The sequence below is a fragment of the Danio aesculapii genome, chromosome 11 (genome assembly GCF_903798145.1).
Source record: "Danio aesculapii chromosome 11, fDanAes4.1, whole genome shotgun sequence".
Classification (NCBI taxonomy): domain Eukaryota; kingdom Metazoa; phylum Chordata; class Actinopteri; order Cypriniformes; family Danionidae; genus Danio; species Danio aesculapii.
The window spans coordinates 13,616,301-13,628,154 of record NC_079445.1 but is presented as its reverse complement, the minus strand read 5'-3'; the positions used below and the strand labels follow the sequence as shown (position 1 = coordinate 13,628,154).

The 11,854-nt window shown below is 45.2% G+C and overlaps 1 pseudogene; it reads right to left on the bottom strand.

Moving 5' to 3' along the window:
- Nucleotides 1–4,035: 4,035 nt before the first annotated feature.
- LOC130237287 (uncharacterized) lies at nt 4,036–5,922 on the bottom strand (annotated as a pseudogene).
- Between the last annotated feature and the right edge of the window lie 5,932 nt (nt 5,923–11,854).

Sequence of the window (11,854 nt, the reverse complement as noted above, 5' to 3'; positions counted from 1 at the left end):
ATTGAACACATCACAACACATACAGTAAGCTACGCCTACAGAACAGTCTGTTTAGTATTGTGAAAAGGCAAAGCTGAATATCTGTGGTTAAAATGCCACCCAGCAGTCAAATGCTGCTGGCGCATCAATTACCGCCGTCGCCGCGGTATGAATGGCGGCAAAAGGAACACACTGAAGTAGTAACATCTGTAACTTTGCGGGTGGGGGCCACCAGTGGTAGGCGCTCACTCATCTTCTCTCTGTTTTTTTCCCAAATCACCACGCATAAGACAAACCGAGCCTTCGGCGCGGCCCAGTTGTCTCTCAACAAGGAAGAATACAGCTGGTTCCGGAGGTTCTTGCAGCTGCGGGCTAGCCTCCCCGGGGGGAGCCAGGCCTCCTATTTTTTTTTTACTTCCAGACCCAGTCTCTGTCGAACCCTGAACAAATATTTTCAATCTGCGTGGACCAGCATGGGGCTTCCCGGCAAGCCCACCTTCACTGACGTCCGAACTGCCATCGCGACCCACGTGAGTATTTATGCCATGACTGCCAGCGGCTTTGACCCCAAAAAGTCTCTGTCTGTCTGTCTCTGACGCAGGCAAAGAATTGACATTCTTCCGAGGATCGCTAGAAGGTGGCGCAATTCATGTGCCACGACACCTCAACCTCAGATAAGTTCTACGCGCTTCACCTCGGCCCTCTCCAAGCACGTGAGCACCGCAGACTCTTCGAGAGGGCCTTGGTGGAGGAGGAGGAGGAGGCAGCGGGCAGAGAACGCCACTCAAGGAAGGGGCGCAAGAGGGCAGAGAGTCCCGGGTCACCCCTGGTAAATCAGTTCCTTTTTGGCATGGACCTCAACAGAGGGACGTGTGGTGTTAGCTAACTGGCCTTTTCTCTTTTTCAGGAGGGAACTAGCAGGAGGACGCTGCCATGGCCGCCTTCGAATGGGAAACGCCCCCTTGAAGCAACAGAAGACTCTGAATCTTCCTGAATAAATATTTAACAATAAAGGTCATATGGTGTTCAATGTCTTTATTATTCCTCTATCTGTGTGGTAAAAAATTGCTTCAATCGGGACAAATGATCCCTATCTCCTGTGTTCAAAGTGTCGCGTGGGACGGCCGCGTCCAGGTTCAGCCTTGGCTAAGTCCCAATTGGGACAAATGATCCCCTTTTCAACACAAAGAGGTGCCAGGCTGGACGAGACTGTCCAGGTCTGCGGCGGCGTTGAATGGCCATATGGCCCATGGTCCAACTCTGGGTTTTTGCAGGTGTCTCCCGGGACGGCTCGGTCCTTTGGGCTGCATAAAGAGGTCGGAGGAGGGATGCCCAAAAGCGGGGGTTAACTTCTGTGAGTAATTGCACACTCCTAGAAAGCTTCTTAGCTCAGACACGTTGGTGGGTGTTTTAATGCTTTGGATTGCCTGGGTACGGCTAGACTGCGGTTCAATGCCATATCGTCCAACGAGCAGGCCAAGGTAATTCACTTTGGTTTTACACCATTGTCCCTTGTTGAGGGCAATCTTTGCTCCCTCGATTGTCAGCTGGTTAAGGACATGATCGATTTCCTTGAGGTGATCATCTATTTTTGAGCTTTTCAGGAGAACATCATCGACATAGACAAGATGACCTCTGGCTCTGGCATCAGGGCATGCTTTGTTCAGGAAGATGTTGAATTCTGCTGGTGAATTGGCATAGCCGAAAGGGCATCATGTAAAGGTGTATTGCTGATTGCCGAATGTGAATGCCAGTTTGTGTTGGTCATCAGGGTGGACTGGAATTGTCCAGAGCCCAGAGGCGACATCTAGTGTTGAGAGAATTGTTGAGCCTTTGATTTTGGGCATTTCCTGGTCCAACTGAGTCATAGGCCATCGTGACAGGGGCACCTGCTTGTTCAACTTGCGGTAGTCGATAGTAGGTCGCCATTTCCCATTGGGTTTTAGTACTGGCCATATTGGAGCAGAGTACGTGCTGTTACAGGGGCGGATGACCCCCTTGGTCAACATGGAGTCGATGATTTCTTGCACTGGCTCGTATGAGGCAATCGGGATTTTATATTGTCTCACAAATGTCGGTGGCGCATTTGGGTGAGTTGGTATGTGCACGGTATGGATGTTGGTTAGGCCACAGTCCAGGGAGTCTTTGGCGAAGGAGTCTTTGTACTTGTACAAAACTTCTTTGAGTCCTTGACGATCTGCTTCTTTGTGGAGGGCATCAGCCTCACTAAGGATCTGTTGAAGATGTGCCTCATACCCAGCATAGGGTTCTTCAATCGAGTCATTTGAGGGACTTTGGGTTTGGGTGGCAATTGGCTTAGGTGTTTCTGTTGTAGGCTGTGTTGAGACTGCATAGACCGTGAGGTGGGTGTCATCCGTCAGTTCGCATTCGCATACACTTTCCCTAGACACTGGCATGACGGAAGTTTTGGAGATGTTTCCATGTGGTCGTGTAAACATCACTGTGTCATAATCTTCGTCAGACAGTGGTTGTGCTGGTATTGGCCCATCAGGTCGAAGTCATGAAACGCCTGGTTGATGAGCCATCCTAAGTGACTGGTTTTAGGGACAGTGACATCTCTGGCAGTGCAGATGTTGAACAGTATGTACATAGCACGTGATGACGCATCAATGAGAGGGGTGGCTTCCAGAGTCAGGCCCAGTTTCAGACAGGTCCTGGATGGCTGGAAGAATGCTAGCTTACTGTTGAGAGTGTGGCCAGGTCGCATGTTGAGGCGAACGCTGACACTCTTTCTGTATGCAGGGATTGTGACTTCTTTCTCATTGATCATGGCACATGCATCTGGTATGGTTTGACCAGATCGAAGGGTGTTCAAATTGACTGAAGTGGTCAGTTGGTTCGACAGAGGGGCCCACACAACATTGTTGATAATGTCCACACAGGCATTGAGCCGAACTAGGATGTCTGCTCTGATGTAGATATCATGAGGTAGGTTAGGAACAACGAGGAAGTGGTGACTCAGCAGTCTGTTGTTCCATCGGATGTCCACAGCGCAGATATTTTTGGACGTGGCCATGGCTGTCGAACAAGGACTGAGGGAAGCGGCTGTGTTTTGAGACATGTGGCAGAGTCTGGTGTCTTCGTTTTAAGGCTTGGAAGAGCTTTAGACTGACAGCTGAGTTCTCTGTCCACAGTGCTAGGGCCGCATTGGACACCGAGGTGTTTTGAATGTCTATTTCAGTCTTGATTGGAATGGGGCTGGAGTCTGAGTCAGGAGCTTGTAGTGAGCAGAGGAAAGGGTCTTGATCCTTACTGCTGGAGGTTGCACCAATAGTCAGTGACTTGGGGTCAGTGCCTGTAGCTTGACACTGTGGCTCTTTGGAGCAAACTGGCTGGAAGGGCAATGGCTCCCGGACTTGAGTCCATATCTTCATATGCTTGAAATCAATTAGAGGTTCAAATCGGTTCAGCAAATCTTTTCCTATGAGGAGGGGATACATGTTGAGTGGTGACACGTCCACTGGGTGAACGACGCTCATTGGTCCCACTGTCAGGTGTACTGGGGCAAGCTGTTTCAGCTGTAGGCCAGTTTGGGAGTAGGCTTGGAGGTTCAGTTCACACCTTTAAAGTCTGAGAGTTCTTTTGGTTCTCTTGGCTCTTTCTTGGACTTCTTCGAGGAGTTCTGCTGACATTAGGGTGATGTCAGCTCCTGTGTCCACGAGAGCTTCGACTTGGACTTGGCGTTTGATGATGGTAGACAAATAGAATTTCCTTGCTACTCCTCTTTCGATGAGGTCACCCAGTAGTTGAGGGACAGGAGTTTGGCATGGGACAGGTAAGATTTCAGGGCTGGCTTGAGGTTCGTTGGAGGAGTGGCAGACGACCAGAATGGCACTTTCAGGAATTTTTGGCAGTTTATCAGCAGGTGTCTGTGGGATGCTGCCGTGATCTGCTGCAGTAACTGTGGAGTTAGTGCTTAAACAGGTTTCCTGTTTCACTTGAGGTAGTTGCAGGTATGGCTCTTTGAGAGTGAGGGGGTACAGTGCTATTCCCAGGGGTCTGTTGATGGTTGCTGCTGCTTTGTTCGACGGCTAGTCAGGCTGAATCCAGTTTATCCTCCTTTTTCCCCTTCCTGTCGTCCTCCTTGCGTTGTAAGAATTCTTTCATCATCATTCTCATTATTTCTTGAGGGTCGAAACCAGATGGGGTAGTTTCTTCTTGTGGGGATTGAGATCGAGTTTAGTCAGTGGAGAATTGGGGTGAGTGCTTTCGTCGACTCCTTGGGCTTATTGATCCAGGGTTTTGTTGTCGTCCCTTGGAGGGACCGTTGGATTGTGACAAGCCTTTTCTCCTTTGATTGCCGAATGAAGAGGATTGAGTCCACGATCTCTCCCAGTGGCGTTCAGGAGAGCGTTGTCGTCCAGAGGGTCCATCATAGCGACTGTTCCTCTGTCTAGGTCTAGCGTCAGCATGAGAGTCCCATTGTCTGCGGGGTGCCGATGCCTTCCCCTCTTGAGCAGACTGCTCGGTTTTGTCTGAACGTTGGGCACCCTCTAGTGCCAGTTCTGGACTTTGGGTTTCGACGGCCAGAATAGTGGTGGTTTTGGCGCTCTTTTCTGAAGCCATGTTCTGTTTACCATAGGCTTTATGTGCCAAATCTCGTAACTGTTGCACAGTCATTGTTCGTGGGCATGCAAGGACTCCCAGACGGTGGCTTACAGCAGGATTGAGGTATCGCAGGAATAGAATCTTGAAGTTCAGATCTTCTTCCATTTCGGGTTCAATCCGAGTTCCAAAATAGGCTCGTCTGAGCCGGCTTTAGTATGCTTGAGGGGGCTCGTTATGGCCTTGCTTCATCTCAAGTGCAGCCACCAGTCCTCTCTCCAATTCGGGGTCAGCAAATTCTTTGATGAGAGCTTCTTGGAGTAGGAGGTAGTCATTTTTTGTGCGAGCTGGCTGTCGGTCTAGGAAGCTGCGTACTTCAGGGCTGTCGCCTGAAGCAGGTAAACTCTATCTTTGTCTGAGACATTGGGTCTCATTTCCAGATGTAAATCAATGTCTTGCAGATAGGCGTGGATTTCCTGACCACCTGGCGCACTTGGGGTGAACTTGCCAATGTTCCTGGCCAGCTTATCGAGGTCTTTGATATCCATGTTGTGCGCTGATCTGTGACTGACTAGCGCAGGCTCCCGTCGTTTTGGGGTGAGGTCAGGCCCTGCAGAAGGAGCTGGTGAGCGTCTTCGGCTTGGTTCCTCATCTTTCTCACTATGTGTGAGTTCGAGTTCAGGTACAAGGGATCCTGTCCTGCTTGGCAAGGGTGAGGCTAGTGCATATCTTTCCTTGGCGGGTTCACGTCGCAGTTTGTAGGCATACTTAAATTCATCTTTGACACTGGCAGACTCCTCTTTGAAGTTTCATGTCTCGCTTCATCTAGGTGAGTTTCAAGAGCTCTGTTTTTGGCTTTTTGGTCTCTTGTTTCAACCTTTGCTTCTTCCAGTAGCTGTTCTGCATCTTCAAGCTTGTTGGTAGCATCAGCATGGTTTGCTTTGGCTTGCTCCAATTCTTGGGTGGCAGCAGCTAGGTTCTCTCGCAGTTTATCTATCTCTTCCTTAAACTCTTGATCCGTCTTCGTAGACAGTTCAGTTTGCTGTCAAGCCTCCAGTTCTAGTTGCTCGATGCGAAGTTGTCTGTGTGTCAGCTTGTGCTGGAGCTGGCTGGCATGCCTGTCACTTATCTTGCGGGTGGCGATGAGAGGGTGGCGATGAGAGTGTGACTCAGCGTTCCAGTTATCTTGGCTAGGTCTTTATGACTGTAGCTGTGGCTTGGGTCTTGTGACATTAGGCTTGATAAGTTCTCATCCATCTGATCCTGGGTCAGTTGCTGCAGGTTTTCGGCGGCCTTGGGGAGGAAACTGTCTGTTACCACACTCAGCCATGCTTCTAAGTCCTTCCAATGGCCAGCAGGGTCTTTCGTACGGGCCATGTTTGTTGCAGTGGGGGAGACTTAGAACCGATCTGACACTGACCTTGAAATGGGACGAGAATAGGAAAGAGAGAGAACGAAACACAGCAGAACAAGAGGAACAACAATGTCAGTGTGTAATATTGAGTGTGAGAAGTTAAATGTGTACCAATGTTCTAGTGTGAGTGTTCTAGGTGAATGTCGTTCTCTGGGCTGGGGTCCTCTGCTGGATGTGCGTCTAACTGGTAAACTCTGTGGGGAGAATCAGTAAACACGTACAGTTGGCACAGCTAAGGAACAGAGAAATACAAAGTGATAAGAGGTATAAAGAATAGGGTAAAGATCGGTGTTTGCACTTTCCTAGAGAGAGCAATGATTTACCTTAATCTAAAACAAAAGAATGTTCCTAAGCTAACTTTTGAATTTTAGGGTTTCTAATCACCAGGACTGTGGCTGTTATTAAAATTTCCTATGAAACAGGAGAAATTGTGATAACAACGACAGTGTTGGTTTCTTAAATCAATAGGATTGACACCCCACCAAAATTAATTGTCCCTGAATGAGTGTTAAAAAAATAGCGACTGACGATGCTTATCTTCTTGACGACCTGCTTTTAGCTCTGATGGGTAGGATTCCACAATGAGGAGGGAATGAGGGTGAGGATCAGGCAAGTTCAACTTCAACAATACAGTGTTCAAGTTTCCCAAACATTTGTCAAATGTTTCTAAAATTCTCTGCTCTATGATTCTCACAGGTGCAATACCCCAAATAGCAGCAGCAGTCAAGTCGAAAGAAGATAGAAGAGAAGGAGAAGACAAAAAGATAGTTTTCTCTGTTGGACAAACTAAGATTGACCAAGTGGTGGCGCTGTCGACTAGATAATTCCAAATTGTTGGTTTATTAGGTTATCGCGTTAGCTAGTTAGCCAAGGTAATGACAAGCTTGTACGTTTAATTTGGGTTCAGCTAACCGAAGGATACTGCCTCAATTGGGTGCAACAGACTACTCTGTCCAATTGCATCGACCTGGAACCCAGAAAGGGAAGGAAACGGTGTCCTTGAGCTGGCTTGGGAAAACAATGGGAACTCAAAGCTGTAGTTAATTTAAATCAATTGGGTAAATTCGACTAAAGCCAAAAGAGATATTCACTATGGGTTCCAATCTATACCTGGAATAAATAAAATAATAGATTTAACTTAAAATTTAAAATTCAAAATTAGTAAAAGGAACAAGAGTGGTAACCCCTATGGTTATTATTTATCAAAGTGTTTTATGATTAACATTTAATCAGTAATTGTTATTGAAAGAGGAAGCCATCCATCATGGAGCTGCTAATGAAATTAAAATTTCCAGACAGCAATGCTGAGTGATATCAACAATCAAGGGAGTAATGATAAAGTATAAGGAGAACAATTACGATTAAAATCAATCATTAAACAATACAGAGTAAATTTGACATCTAAATTAAACTCACATCAATGGGTTTCCAGACTTCATTAAACTGGATCAAATTATTTAAGTTAATCACAAACGGTTATTGAGCTCTGAGACTAATGGACTATTCATGAACAGAGATGAAAAGAGGTGAAAAGGAATAATAATAATAATAATAATATTAATAATAATAATAATAATGATGATTATTATTATAACTGAATTAAACAAAACAACCTAAGGTTGAAATAAGACATATGCAGTATTGATGCTGTCAAGATCACTCAGTGAGGTTTGCAATTGAACTTCCCAAACATATAACAATATGATTATTTTAATCATTAAACATTGCCAGTAGATCAATGATCATAGGAAATGGTTGTTCCTAGATGTTGATTAATTGGTCAGGATGTATTTGATTGCATTAATCAATAACTGTTATTGTGATAGGGCAGCCAAGCGTCATTAACTATAAATGTAATTGGAATTTCACAACAGCAGTGACGATGGTCACAACTCAACCAAGAGAAATAGTCATTAAAGTCTAAAGGACAATTAATGTTATGATTAAACTTAACACTATGCTTATAAATCGACTTCCCAGTCAACCGTGGTAAGAAATGGTCGTTCTTACAGGTTGAGTAGTTTCGATAAAAGCATTGATGTCACTCATGAAACATTCTAACGATTGGATTAAGCAATAGTATGTTTTGCAAAAGGCCAACAGCTTTTGGGAGTTCCGACTGGTGACATGGGCCCGATGTAGCGGCAAAAGCCATTTAGACATAAGTGACTATTATCAACAATGAGATCGTACACTCTTTATTAACTTCAGCACTTGTCAACTTATTTTCCAAATGAGAAAAGGAGATGAGACATAAGGTAAGCATGAAGAGAAAACATCAAAGATTGAAAATCCGCTAGCGTGAATCAGTTCACTTTTACATCAGCCATACAATGCTTTGTGCTAGCCTTCGATATCACTAAACACACATATACTTCAATGCGACGCGTTAGCGTCGGTTAGCTTAGCCTCGTGCTAGGCTTTGTTTACTTTCAGTTCAAGCAGCGCTGGCGAGCTGCGCATGCGCGAATGACTAAAGTTCCGGCGAGTCCCTCGGGACTTCCCGGTTCAAGGTCGTTGCTATGCAATGGGCACCAAGTGGCAAAATAGCAGTTTACAAGCACCACGCTCTTCACACTGCACAATAGCACTATTCAGAATACTATCATTCTGATAATCAGTGACCAATGAATACAGCTTTAGCGTTTACTGTTTAATACACTATGGAGGCCGCGGGTCCTCGCTGTGCGGTCACGCGCACTGGTCAGATCATTTATCTCACGTTAATCAGTGCAGGGTAAAACTTTAATCAACAGGGTAACTGAGATTAAGGTGAGATCCGGGATCTCGGCCCTACGTGTTAGAGTCTGTTTAAACAGTAACACGGCTGTGGATTCAACCACATAAACTTGATCAAGACAAATATTTTCTCCCACAATACAACACAGTTATCTAGGCAACTGCATTCTTTAATTCACTACTCTTAGCGAATAAAACGGCAAAGGTGGGTTGATTTATTCTAAACCCAGTAGCCAGGAGAAAGACAGCTGATTTCAGAGCCGGAGTCTCGCGGCGTAAGAGATCACACTGTATAAGGCCCTTTTAAGAGGAGAGATAAGGGACATGCTTATCCACCTCTTTCTCCGCTCTTAAAGCGGCTTTACTGTTCATCTCGGCGGACGAATAGACTGCAGTTTTGTGCACGGTTCGTCACGGCGGATGAATTAATTGCAGTTACAGCGCTGTTTGTCTCGGCGGACGAATTAAATGCACTTTTTGTGCACGGTTCGTCACGGCGGACGAATTAAATGCAGCTTTACTTTCTCAACAACACTTCAGCACGGAGTCAAGCAATAAAACGCATGGTACAATGATAGAGTAATGACATGTGTAGCAAACTCTGTTTCCTCTAATCTATCTTTACGGTCAAAAATAGAGACAAAGTGTTTCGGGGTTTTATGTGCTTAAAAGTTAGTTCAATCTACTGCCCAAAATTTTATTCCACCATTATATGTAGTGCCTGGACCATCTAATATGTCCGGTACTCTAAGAATTAGCTCATAAATTCGAATTAATTCAAATTAATTCTCGGGGATTCGAATCAGAAGATTCAAGTGACTGACTCACAGTCAGAAACAGGTTAACACGTACACTTACGTCATCTATTGGTCCACCCTAATAGAAGTAAGCAGCGTGATTTTAGCTTTAGTAAATCTATGTTATATTATTACGTGGCCAACAATAATAATATAAAACAGGATTTCAGTATTTATACAAGCAAGGTAGCAAGACCATATAGCTGAGGCAGTAACTTAGAAACACATAGAACTCCGACAAGGATCTTAAAATGAAACACAACTTTATCAGAATCAGAATCAGTTTTATTGCCAAGTGTGCTTCACACACACAAGGAATTTGTTTTGGCTACAGAAGCTTCCAGTGTACATAAAGTGACAAGTGACAACACAAAATAAATATGAAAAAAAAAAGATGAACATTAAACAGATGCGGTTAGTCAAGAAACCTGGATGTTGAGTTGTATGTACAGATTGTTATAAATATACAGGTTATAAGGTGCTGTGTACAAGTGTGAATGTAGAAGGTATTGCATTGTATATTGATATAAGGTGCTGTGTACAAGTGCGTATGATAAAGTATTGCACATATTTATTGCACAGTAGGGGAATATTTAACTGTTCATAAGGTAGACAGCCTGAGGAAAGAAACTTTTCCTGTGTCTGGCTGTTTTTGTGCTTGGTGCTCTGAAGCGCCGACCAGGCGGTAACAGTTCGAACAGGTAGTGGGCTGGGTGTGAGGGGTCCAGAGTGATTTTGCTAGCCCTTTTACTCACTCTGGAAGAGTACAGTTCTTGAAGTGTAGGAAGGGTTGTGCCAGTGATTCGTTCAGCAGTCCGGACTATTCGCTATAGTCTACGGAGGTTGGTTTTGGCAGCTGAGCCAAACCAGACAGTGATTGAAGTGCAGAGGATGGATTGAATGACACCTGAGTAGAACTGTACGAGCAGCTCCTGTGGCAGGTTGAACTTCCTCAGCTGACGAAGGGTCCAGGTTGTTGTATCTGCACCATAACGCCAGCCGCTCCACCTCCTGTCTGTATGCAGACTCGTCTCCGTTCTGGATGAGGCCGATTTATTAAGCTAAACACACAGTACACTATTCTAAAAGACAAACATACAGATACACACACACACACGCACAGTTCTGGAATGGGTGAATGAGAATGAACAACAAAGAGTCCCAAACGTCTCACACTTGCTAAGTTCATAGCATTGCAACCTGAGAAAACCACCAAGCAGAGAATCTGACTAAGGTTTACTGCTTAAATTTAACACCAGCTTCAGCAAGGAGTGAACGTTGTTTGTGTTACTTGCGTTTTGATGATCAGTCACACTCGTCAGCTGGTTTGGTTGCGGATTGGTTGCAGCGCGAAGCGGATTGGTTGCAGCGCGTTGACGTGGCAGGGATGTCCTTTGTTGGAGAGGGTTTTCCTTCGTCTTCTGGAGTGTGGGACTCCCTGTTTGAGAGTTTGACGTCAGCACGCAGGAAGTTTGTTGAATGGGAATTCCTCCAGCGACTGTTCCGGCAGAATTACGAGACTTAGGAAGTAAGTGTTCAGAGAAGTTGAATGACTGACCCTACTGCTGGATGGGGCTGCGTCCGAGTGTTCACGGGAAAGCGGTTATACGAGCAGCACAGGGTCAGACTGAGTTCCTGCGAGTCGCGAACGTACACAGAAGCAGCGTGAGCTCCTGTGAACGGGTTCTCGTTGACTTAGTGATGTAACGGCGGACAGACGCAGGCTTTACACGGGTAGTTCTTTCAAGAGCGATGTCCGGCAGGCGTGTTGTAAAAACGGGAAGCCTGCAAGTTTGTGCGTAGAAACCCCTCGTGAAGCCAAATGAAAGCCGTTAAACCTTTACCTCGTAAAAGTTTTATAGTGGCCAGAGTTTAGACCAGCCAACTCTGTGACTGTCCAATGGCACAGCTACTTCGCGAGTCTACCCTCCCTCTTTTCCCTTGTTGTCTCAGACAGGGAGGGGGAGACCCGTGACATAAAACTTCACTTTACTGTTATCAAAACTCTATAAAGCTCTGTAATTAACTACTATTTGCAGATACAGTTTTATCATTTAAACCAATGTTCTCTTAAGCCTTATAGCTTTAGTTTGAAATCAAACATCACGGCCTTTATCAAATACAGTTAATTACATGCGTTACACATGCTACGACGTTTCATTTACATGCACCCCATAGTGAACATACTTGCTTACATACGTAGTAAAACATACACAACTATTAGCAACAAAACATTAGAGCAAACACACTTTTAAACGTGAAATGTCCAAAAATCTTGCTGGCTTTTTGTACCGAAACAATAAGAGTGTTATCTCCTTTTTTACAGCACGAGGGAAGGAGGAATATCACGCGCCCGAAG